At 53.5% G+C, this 9660-nt stretch overlaps 1 long non-coding RNA gene across 1 annotated transcript; it reads left to right on the top strand.

Annotated features, from left to right (window-relative positions):
• The first annotated feature begins 18 nt into the window (after positions 1 to 18).
• Positions 19 to 799, top strand: LOC141570995 (uncharacterized). The gene is made up of 2 exons (XR_012495416.1): positions 19 to 252; positions 555 to 799. It is a non-coding gene; the product is annotated as an uncharacterized LOC141570995 (long non-coding RNA).
• Positions 800 to 9660: the final 8861 nt, after the last annotated feature.

Here is a 9660-nt window from a genome sequence, read left to right as displayed (position 1 = left end):
GGGCCTGTAGAGGCGGGGTCAGACGGAGCGGGACGGAGCAGAGTGGCGCGGCCAGCGTGGGGCGGGTCCTCGAGGGGGCGGGCGATGGTGGGCGGGGCCTGAGCCTCCCGGGCCGGTTCCGGGCGGGCCCCGCCTCCCATGCTACACACCTCCTCCAATCTCCGCGTTTGGATCCGCTGGAATCCCTTAGGCCTCCCGGGCAGCCGGGCTGCTTCCTCCCTACTTCAGGTTAAATGTTTCAGGCAGTTCAAGGTAAGAGCTTAGACTTGTGAGGCCATTGGCAGTGAATGCTGAGATGTTTCCCTGACAGCAGTTTGAAAACGGTTTGAGTCAAAATCCCGCTGGAGACACGTGTCCTGCGAGTGCTGGGGGCGCGACCCGGCCTCGCGGTGGGTCCAGATGGGCGGTCGTGGGATCCCGAATGTCTGCGGCTCCTGCACTTGGAATGGGTTGTTTAAGCAAGGACTGGAGACTTCTGTGCTCAGGTGATGGAAACCGGGTGTGAAAGGCAAAAGTATGACACATGGTTTCCGTTTCTATTCCCCATTCACCAGCAAGGCAGAGACACAGCCCTGCGCTCAGGATCAGGGAGTTCATGGGGCCAGGACCTGGGCTTTGAGCACGAGGGGCTGAGGCACTGCTGCAAAACAGCAGGATTCACTGCTCTGTGGATATCCACTCTTTTCTCCCTTATGTTCAACTTTTCTGTTTCACTATTATGGAGACCTTTGGGATGAATCCACAAGCGTGGATGGCATCCCATAATTTGTCATTAATTTCTAAATACATTGTAACTTCACATTTTTCCTTATCCATATTCCCAAAGCTATCAGAAAGGAAGTGATAAATTTTCAAAGATTCAATGACACTTGTTAAAGCCCAATAGGACTAGTCCTTTGGGTGAGGCTTTCTCCGTAATTGGCATAAGGACCGCTGCAGTGGGGTAGTGAGATTGGGTTCAACTCCAAATACAGCGTGGAGGTGAGGATTTATTGCCAAGGAATGTATAGCCGTGGTGGGGGTCAATGGGTAGAAAATGACTAAGAGGAAACATTGGGGATAAGGAGGATTCTGGCCAAACGACCTAACGGGTTTCTTTTAGGAGGCAGTCCAAGGTGATCACACATCATCTGGGCAATAATGTAGGATGAGGAATCTGATCAGATATGAAGGGTGAGCAGCTATCAAGGATGGGTGATTCTGGTAAACTGACAGCGGGGTTCTTCCTAAAACTGGATTTTACAAGGAAGTGCACAGATGGACCTATGTGAAGGTTCAGGAGCCTCATTGAAGTTTGGTCAATCAAAGAATCACTATCATAAGTTAATATCTCTTTATATCCTTTGGAAATTCTGATGTCCATGCTGATTGGAATAAGGCCACCAATCATATTGGATTATGGCTACACCCTTATGAGCTCCTTCAACCATACTAACCTCTTTCATGGCCCTGTTTGCAACCACAGACACATTGGGGGTTAGAATTTCAACAGATGAACTTTGGGGAGAACACAACTCTGTCCATAACAGATGGTATACGGAAACGGTAGCCCCAAAGGGCCAAGTTGTAGCCCACTTTGATACATGTGACATGTCACAAGTCATCTGTTCATTAGTTCATACATTTGTCACACTCATTGAGTCTCTTCATGCACCATATACTGTAGAGACTCAGGTACCCACAGAATGAGATAGAAGGTGGTATCCTTGCTCTGAGCTCACAGGCCAGGGTTAGTCCAGCTAGGAATTACAGTGATTATGGCACATGCCATGCTGGGGAGACATGGACATTTGTGGGAGCCCAGCACAGCCACCAATATGGGGTGGAACATTCCAGAAAGGCTCCCAAGGTGACACGATATGTAATCAGATTCCTGAAGCATGAAGGGAAGTCCAGGAAGGCAAAGTAGGGAATGAAATGGAGGTTCCCTGGAAGGGCTGTGCGTGGACAAGACAGTGAAGCAGATCAGCTGTGGCCGGTGACAAGAATGTTGGTGTTGCTTGTGCCTCTGCTCAAGGGAGAGATGAATGAAGGACACTGGGGGACCCCTCTCACCACGCCTGATGGAGACCTGAACCCGGATTAAGAATTGGCCTTCATCTTGTCAGCAATACTTTTACAAGTTTCATTTTTCACCCTGATTGCTTATGCACTAAAGAAATACAGTCTGGATGTCCATCCCAGATCAGAGTAAAGGGACCACTGGACAGTCCTTCTATTTCCACATTCTTAAGGGGATTCCCAACCTGTGAGGGTTGTGGCTGGTGTTGGTCAGGAGCCCTGGAGGGGTGATGCTGTTTGGGGGCTCCTGTTGTCCCCCTTCTGTTGTGTTCTTGCTGCCTTATTTTTAACTGTGCCCAACTGATCGTATCATGGAATGCTCAGCACATTTCCTGTTCAACATCAGGTAATATACGATCTGAAAAGTGGTGTGGTAGAGGATAAACCTCACAGGGCTCCTGTAGGGTCCAATGGATCAGCCACGGCAGGTGCGTCCCTGGTGCCTGGCTATGTAGAAAGCGCTGCTGGATGTGCTGTGCTGTTCATGGCAATTACTTTTCTCTCCCCCATGAAAAGCCTTCTCCCTCACCCATCACTGTCCTGTGGCATTTCTGAGTTTGGAAAAACACGTGGAAAGCAACCTGTCAAAGGGTTTTAGATTCCAACTAGTGGTTTTTGTCCTGGTCCTTGGTGCAGCCAGATTTGGGATCTCCAGGGATAGCATGGGTCCCCGAGCCCACTCAGACATCTGTGATAGTTGTGGTTGGAGTTCGTTTGTTCAACAATGTTTATTAAGCACCTACTACAAGCAGGCAGTTTTGGGACACTTAGCATAACTCAGTGAACGAAGCAGACAACCCCTGGGCCTCAGTTCTAAAGTCAGTGAGTCAGGCACACTAGATGCCACTCGCAGGTCCTGTCCAGCACCCAGAAGATCTGATGCCCTCGTGGCCTCCTCTACATGTGGAGGTCTCTCCCCATACTATGACCAGGCTGACGACCCACAGGAAAAAGCCTACAGAAGTGAGTGGTCTTCGGGCCCAGAAGGAGGGCTCCGTGGGGGAGAGTAAGGGGGGGTGTGGGCAGGGAGGGCCTAGCAGAACCCTGATCTCACACATCTGGTTCCCTCGGGAGGGCTGAGGTCTGGCGGCTTCCACTCCAGGAGGACAGGAGTCGCAGAGAGCTGTGGATGGGTCGCAGGCCTCTGGCGCCAGACTGGAGGCTGGGCTGAGTTGTCCCCCAGAGTCCCTGTCCCACCACTGTCCCATCTCCACCTGTCCCTCTCCACACTCACCCCTCCTGACCACCGTCACCAGGCCCGGAACAGGAGGTGTGCAAGCATCTGCTCACAGGTCAGCTTCACCCCTCAGTCCAGATGCCCAGGTGCAGGGAGACTGAGTGTGTCCAGGCCGTCGATAACTGTCAGTGGGAAGAAGAGACTCACACAGGCTCTCTAAACCTGCTGGGTTGGCGTTGGGATGTCCCCTGGCGTAGGGGCGTAGACACAGCCCGGTTCCAAACAAGGTATCGTGGAGAGCGCTGAGGAAAGAAAGGCCAGGACTCTGACTGCTGCCCATCTGCCCCTCCCCCAAGGCCACTTCTGTGGTGGGAACCGGCCCACCTGATGCAGGGCTGCGGCGAGTGGCAGCACTTCGCCTGTTTCAGGCTGGGCTGGCCTATGTGCAGGTCAGCCTCCCACTGGGAGGGCCAGCGCTTCTTAACAAAGTCCAGCAGGAGCAGACAGACCCACTGAGGCCCAGCCGGAAGGCGAGGGGACCCAGACCCACTGAGGCCGAGAGGGAAGCTGAGGGGACCCAGACCCACTGAGGCCCAGCCAGAAGCTGAGGGGACCCAGACCCACTGAGGCCGAGAGGGAAGCTGTGGGGACCCAGACCCACTGAGGCCCAGCCAGAAGCTGTGGGGACCCAGACCCACTGAGGCCCAGCCGGAAGCTGTGGGGACCCAGACCCACTGAGGCTCAGCCAGAAGGCGAGGGGACCCAGACCCACTGAGGCTCAGCCAGAAGGCGAGGGGACCCAGACCCACTGAGGCCGAGAGGGAAGCTGAGGGGACCCAGACCCACTGAGGCCGAGAGGGAAGCTGAGGGGACCCAGACCCACTGAGGCCCAGCCAGAAGCTGAGGGGACCCAGACCCACTGAGGCCGAGAGGGAAGCTGGGGGGACCCAGACCCACTGAGGCCCAGCCAGAAGCTGTGGGGACCCAGACCCACTGAGGCTCAGCCAGAAGGCAAGGGGACCCAGACCCACTGAGGCCGAGAGGGAAGCTGTGGGGACCCAGACCCACTGAGGCCCAGCTGGAAGCTGAGGGGACCCAGATTGTCGCGTGGGGTGGCCTGCGGTGCCTCTGGTCCTGCTCCCCACGTAAGAACGCGGGATATGGATAGGCAAAAAAGGAACACCCACGGAGCCATAGGTAGGGGAGTCATACTGCTATAGTCTCATTGGAGGCTGGATTCACACGACGTGCGACCTGCTGTCTGCTTTCTGCCAACCGACCTTCTCCTCGACTTCACTCCCTAACGCAGCCATGACTGTTATATTAGTGGCCAATGGCTCAAGGGCCACACCTGACGGCCAACTAGCCACAGCTGACGGCCATCTACTACCCGAGCCAGCACCCTTCCATGTGAGGCTGAGAGCCTGGAAACCGCTCTCTGGGGCTCTGTCCCCACACAGACCCACTGGGGTCCAGGTGGAAGGTGAGGGGAGTCTGGGAGGACTGTCTGGGGTGGGGGTCGGGGTTCCGGCCTGAGTTCCCTTGGAGGCAGTGGCAATTTTCCTCTTTGGAAAGCACCGGAAAGTCAGGCAGGTGCATGAGCCTGTCTCCTCATCCTGCTCAGCCCAGAGCCGCGTCCAGCTGTGTCTCTGCCAGCTGCACTAGTGCTGCAGCCAGTGTCACTTGCATCAAGCCCTCCAGAGCCAGAGCGAGCACTGGTGGAGCAGCTGGCCCACTGACTCTGGTGAGTCCTCCATCTACAGCAGCACCTCTAACAACCAGGCAGCTCCAGCCCCAGAGCCTGGCAGCCAGGTGCTGTGAGCACTGAGAAGATGCCGAGGGACGAGAAGCCTAACCTCTCCAAGTTCCCTCCAAGGCTGGTGGCAGAGCAGTGGGCTCTCAGGGTCGGGGCACTGGCCTTCCCTCTGCCAGCAGCTGCCCTGGCCTGCCCTTCCCTGAGCCAGACTCCTGTGAGCTGGGTTCAAAGCCCAGCTCTGCCCCTTACCACCCGTGTGACCTGGGCCACTTCCTTAGTCCCCGAGCCTTCGCTGTCCACTTGCGTACAGGAAAAGTGGACACTCAGGACCTGCAGCCCGGAGTGGCTGTGCCTGTCAGATGAGGCAAAACAGACACGAACCTGGGCAGGCCTGACTGATGTGGTGGGGGACGGGAGCTCACTGTGTGCCTGTCTCTGGGTCCCCCACCCATCTGCCCAGGAGGCTCAACAGTCTAGGCACTTATTATGCACCAGGTGTGTAGTGAGCCTCGAGGAAGACAGACACAGCCCGTGGGTGTATCTGAACCTGAACAGGGAGTCAGACCCCGGAGGCTGACCAGGGTCCAGGAAAATGCCCCCTAGGACCAGCTTGGAGCAGATGCTACTCCCCCTTCTCTGCCAGCACTGGGCCCTGGGTCTTCCAGTGCTGGGGGCCTTCGGAGGACAGAGAATGAATCCCTGGGACTCACACAGGGCTCAGGCCACATCATGTTTCCTGAGCTCCAGCTCTGATGAGCGACCCCTGCCTGGGATTGAGGGGGACTGTGGACATGAGCTGGGGGGTGGCAGGGCCAGGTGACACTCCCCTTTTCCCCTGAGCTGTTCAAGATGGCGGTGCCCCACCATTGTCTGGGCTCTACATGGCCCTGAAGGGAAAGCCAGGCAGCGAGCACCTGGCACCCACCATCCGCACCACTGTCACCCAGATCAACATTGTGGCCAGCGGCATCCTCGCCACCCGCCTGGGAGACCTGGTGTTGATGCCCAGGTCAGGGCCAGGGTGCTGGGCCTGCAGCAGGTGCCAGGGTGGCCATGGGAGGCCCAGCAGGGTCCTTCCCAGAGCCCTGAGAAGTGCCTGTTTGCCTGTCTCAGCTCGCGGGGCTGAAGTCGGCAGCCTGATCCCCTGCACAGGGTCTGAGCCCCTCCTGCCAGGGGCACACTGACCTGGAATCGCAGGTCCCAGTGTTGGGAGGCTTACTTCCTCCCTGGCTCCTTCCTTGGGTTGAGCTAAAATCCTCCATCCTCCGAGTGTCTCTCTTTGGATCCTAAATGTAGCCTCCTTCAGCTCCCTGAGCATCTGTTCTACCCAGGAGGGGACATGGAAATTGAGGGGGACTGAGGCTAGAGCAAGCAGGGCTCCCACTCCCCACCCCTCACAGCTCCTCCCTCCCCAGAAGCGAAGGACCCTCAGGCACTTCCCACAGCTCACCACCCTTTGTTTTCTGCAGAGCTCCCGCCTTGATCCACCACCTGAAGGAGACTGGGAATGTCTCCAGGTGGGTAGGCCTGTCCCCATAGCAGGACCAGGGTGGTGAGGGGTCTCCCATGTGTCTGCCATGGCTCCCTCAGCAGCTGGTGCCTCCTGGGAGGCAGCCAACCTTGGGGACAGGGACTGGGCTGGTAGGTGGGGTCTCAGCCTCCCTGGGACCTCAGGCCACCAGTTGTGCTTCAGGGGTCTGTTTCCTTAAGTGTCAGATCCCGGGTTGGGCCACATTAGAGATTTTCAAGTGTCCATAACAACAGATATCAGCCCATTTGAAACTCAAAGTGGCCAAACAGCTGCTCAATAGAAATAGAAAAGGTGACCCACATGACAGCCCCAGCCCAGTCCCATGGAGACCTTCCCGCTCAGAGGACGCCAGTGAACACGCTCACCCAGGCTGTTTGAAACACCAGAGTTTCCCATGAAAGACACAGGCACGTAATCCCTCCCCCACTTATTCCTCAGCGCCCCTTTCCCTCTTTCTCCTCCACCCAGGATGAGCTCCCGAACATTTAGAAAGCTCAGTAGCGAGGATGGGTGTGTGTGTGTGTTTCTGGACATTTGATTCTGTTCCACTGGGTTGTGTCCAGTTTTATGCCAGTACCATATCGTTCTCATTTCGTAGCTTTGGAATACAGTCTGAAGTCAGGAAATGTGATGCCTCTAGCTTTGTTCTTTCTCAGGATTGCTTGAGCCAGTGGAAGTCTTACGTAGTCTATGCATTTTAGGAGTTTTTCTTTTTATGTGAAAAATGACACTGGAATTTTGATAGAGATTGCATTGAACTATATTCATGGCTTTGGGTAGTAGAGACATTTTAACAGTATGAATTGTACCATTTCATGAACACTGCATATCCTTCCATTTATTTGTGTCTTTTTCAATTTTTTTCCGTCAATGTCTTACAGTTTTTTGTTTACAGATATTTTAATTCCTTGGTTAAACTTACTCCTAAGTATTTTATCATTTCTGAAATTATTGCAAATGAGACTGTTTTGTTTCTCTTTTTCTGATCGGTCTTTGTTAATGTATAGAAAGAATCTAATTTTTCTGTGTATTTTGTATCCTTACTGGATATATTTACCAGTTCTAACAGATTTTTTTGGTGGGATCTTTAGGACTGTCTACATACAAAAGCATATCTTCTGCAAACAGAGACAATTCTTCTGTTCTGGTTTGGACGTCTTTTATGTCTCGTTCTTGCCCAACTGCTCTGGCTGGGACTTCCAGTAGCACATTGAATAAAAGCGGTCAGAGTGTAGACCCTGGTCTTTTTCCTGATCTTAGAGGGTAAACTTCCAACCTTCCAACCTTTCACTGTTGAGTGTGATATTAGCAGTCACATGTGCCCTACATTTTGTTGATGTAGGTTCCATCTATACCTAATTTGTTGAGAGTTTTATTTGTAAAAGGCTGTTGAGGTGTTAGGGTTAGGGACAGTCAGGATCAAGGACAGGGTTAAGGGTCAGAATAAGAGTCAGGGTCGATGTTAGACGGCTAATGTCATGGTCAGAGGGTCACAGTTTAGAGTGTAAGGATCAGGGTTGAGGGTCTCAGTGTCCAGCGGTAGGGTTTACATTTAAGGTTGGAGGTTCGGAGTTAGGATTAGAGGGTTAGGGTCGGTTTAAGCCTTGCTGGCCCACTTCCTTTCCCCTCTTGATCTCTGTGAGGCTTCTAAGGTTGGACAGGACTCGCCCAGGGTCACTCATGATCAGGGTTTGAGGGGACCATTCGTTGTCTGTCCCACAGTCCTGGACTCTGGTCACTGGTTTAAATCCAACTCAACCACAGTCCAGGGCTGTGGAGGGCCTGAGTCACACAGGGTTTCCACCTGCCTTCCCACCAGGGAAGGGGTGGCAACCCCCAGTTCCAGCTCAGCCCTGACACATGAGGGCACTCAGTAGACACGTGTTGATTTATACAGTACTGGGTGCAATGACCTGCCAGCCGCAAGGTGCAGCCTTCCTGAGGGCTGGTGGGGCCCTCCTGGGACTAGCTGTCTCCTTCTTCCCATCCAAGTGGGCAGCAGGAGACAGTAATGTCTCAGGCAGGACGGCCCCAGGCCTCTGACTATCCAGGGAGGCATTGCGGTCCTCCAGCTCAGGACAGCCATGCCCTATCAAGCCCCCAGGGCCAGTTACTGAGCTGACCATGGTGCTAGGGCAATTGAACAGCTACCTGGGCAGTGTAGACAGCCCCTTGGGATGTTTCACTTCCCAACATCCATGTGGTGAGACAAGTACCTCCTATCTCACAGCCCCTTAGCTGGCCAAGAGAGGTGAGAACCCTGCAACCATTAAATGTGGCCCTGGCCACAACAGCCACAGAGCAGCCCGTGGCCCTGAAATCCTTTGGCCTTCCGGTGGTAACAAGCCTCTGACGTTCACACTCAGTGAGGATCACAGATGTGGGTGCAGCTGCGTCTCCCAGTGGGCAGTCTCACACTGTGGCCAATAAGAGAGTGAGAAGTGGGACCTGCCAGGCCCAAACTCACCCTTAAACTTGCCTCTTGCAAGCACTGATTTATTTCTGCCCTTAAAAAGTATTAATTTGTTTTACTTCAGTAAGTGTGTCCAGTCCCTTGAAATCAAAAAAGTCCTCGCTGACACAGCAGAATCAATAACCCCTGAGACTCCCTCTGGACGGTGTCCTCACTGGGCAGGGCACATGGGGGGGGACATGAGGATACTGGGTGGGGTCAGGGTTAGGGTCTCTCTCTCATGTGTGCATGGTTCCCATATGTGTGAATTAAATCTGCTTATTTTCTCTTGTAAATCTGTCTCATGTCTATTTGATTATTAGAGCAGCCAGAAGAACCTTGAGGGTAGAGGAAAATTTGTTCCTCCCCCACCAAAGCAAGTAATGAAATAGTTAATGAAAGGCGAAATTTGGGAGTGTATCTACATCACCGTGTCATGACAAAAGATTCAACAATTTAACTAAAGTAACTTAGTCTCAGGACTGAGTGATTAGATTAATGAAATATGTGACAATCCTCCAACTTAACTTCTGATGTGAAACTTTTATTACAGATTCAAAGATGGGAATGAAGAGGACTAAAAGTTTTGCCTGTGGGGATATTGACTTTAAGTTGGTTGTTGGGAAACAAAAGAATCTGAAACAGCTTTTGACCCTCCCTCTTTCCTGCCTAAGAGATTCAAA

The sequence above is a fragment of the Rhinolophus sinicus genome, linkage group LG04 (genome assembly GCF_036562045.2).
Source record: "Rhinolophus sinicus isolate RSC01 linkage group LG04, ASM3656204v1, whole genome shotgun sequence".
NCBI classification, from domain to species: domain Eukaryota; kingdom Metazoa; phylum Chordata; class Mammalia; order Chiroptera; family Rhinolophidae; genus Rhinolophus; species Rhinolophus sinicus.
Note: the sequence above shows the minus strand (reverse complement) of the source record. Positions and strands in the feature narration are given on the sequence as shown.